At 38.7% G+C, this 1,645-nt stretch overlaps 1 long non-coding RNA gene across 1 annotated transcript; it reads left to right on the plus strand.

Annotated features, from left to right (window-relative positions):
* Positions 1-594: 594 nt before the first annotated feature.
* LOC147848686 (uncharacterized) lies at positions 595-1,592 on the plus strand. The gene is made up of 3 exons (XR_015531890.1): positions 595-690; positions 820-953; positions 1,484-1,592. It is a non-coding gene; the product is annotated as an uncharacterized LOC147848686 (long non-coding RNA).
* The last annotated feature ends 53 nt before the right edge of the window (positions 1,593-1,645 follow it).

The following is a 1,645-nucleotide window of genomic DNA, read 5'->3' on the forward strand; positions in this document are numbered from 1 at the left end:
AATAATAATGCATCAATAAATAAAATCTTCGAAAAAGAAAGAAAGAAACAGACAGGGCAGACAGGACAGCGTATTTAATTAAAAACAAATGCGGAAGAAAATCTTGAAGATTAAAGAAGAATGGGGGGAGGGGGATAGGAGTCAGGACACATTAAATACAAAAAAAAGATGACAAGAAAAGAAAGGAGACTAATTTGGTCATGTTAAAAACGTATTGTTTTACACACATGCATGTATGTATGTATGTATGTATGTATGTATGTATGTATGTATGTATGTACAGTATATGCATGCATGTATGTATGTATGTATGTATGCATGTATGTATGTGTATTCCTACGCAATTACATGCTATATCGTACGCACACACATCTACGTATACTCCTCAGTCTGTTCTCAGTCTGCAGCTGCAGCCAAACGCACATATGTCCCGCTATTACACTTCTCTCTCTAGAGTTTATACACACAGCGCGCGCATACATTTTCTCTCTATCTACTGTATACACCGCGCACACACCAGCCCTTCTTCTCACTCTACCACAGACAAAATCCCTTCTTTCTCTCGGATCACACAGGCCCTCTCTCTCTCTCTCTCTCTCTCTCTCTCTACACAGACACTCACACAGGTCCTCTCTCTCTCTTCTCTGCCACGTTTCCTTGAAGGCTCCTGACGCTGCTGTTCTTTGCGAGGTAAATTTTACCTTCATTGCCTTCGCCGTCACTAGAATTAGCATGTTCTCCTTTATATTATCAACTTCGTCGTCGTCTTCATCACGTTTTCTGCAGTTTCTTTGGTCTTATACGTCTATAACCTGACAGGTTTCAGTCTAAGTCATGTAAAAGATGCAGCTTTCTCTAACTTCTTCGTCCGTCTTCAATTAATCGTCTTAAAATCTGCGGTTCTGAGTAACGGAAAACAACAAGATATAATCAGCATATTCCTGCAGAATGAGGTATGATTATATGTAGCCAACGTACTGTAATATAATGTATTAGGTTGTCTGGTATGTCTGTGTGTTTCTTTATCTGTAGAGATTGAGGGATTCAGGAGTTTCTGAAGAGATGAAAGTGTTGTATATGCCATGTATGTTATATGTAATTGTCACGAGAGAGAGGGAGATCGAAGAAAGAGCGAAAGACGTAGTAATGTTTATGAGCATTTTTATTACAGAGAGCGCGCCGGTCAGGTCAATACTATTGTCTGCCAAAATATCGTTATGTTTGTATCTTTAGTTGGAATGAAAAGAAAGATTCTGGTAATTCCCTCTTAGAAATCAACATGTTTACACCAGAAACATAGAAAGACATAGAGAAGTGTTTATATCAATGTTGTTTGCCAAAACTGTTCTTATATGCGTGTTTCACCCGAGATGGAAAGAAGATGTGTGAATTTCCTCGCGTAATGATGATCATTATATAAGCTATATGAGAGAGAGAAGGCGAGAGAGAAGAGAAGATAGTAACTTGATGTTTGAACCTGCAGCACATATAGTGTGAAACGATGAAAACAATGGAAATCAGGTTTGCCTGAATATATATGATGTTGGAGCCTGGAGCAGGACTATTACCCTCTCTTTGTTCATAATCACAGGTATGCGGTTTCTTCTCTTCTCGTAGGCTGAGTATGCTAATCAAACTAATGTTT

The sequence above is a fragment of the Azolla caroliniana genome, unplaced genomic scaffold, assembly GCF_043228905.1.
Source record: "Azolla caroliniana isolate FFs.n. ecotype wild unplaced genomic scaffold, voAzoCaro1.0.p SCAF_260, whole genome shotgun sequence".
Lineage (NCBI taxonomy): Eukaryota > Viridiplantae > Streptophyta > Polypodiopsida > Salviniales > Salviniaceae > Azolla > Azolla caroliniana.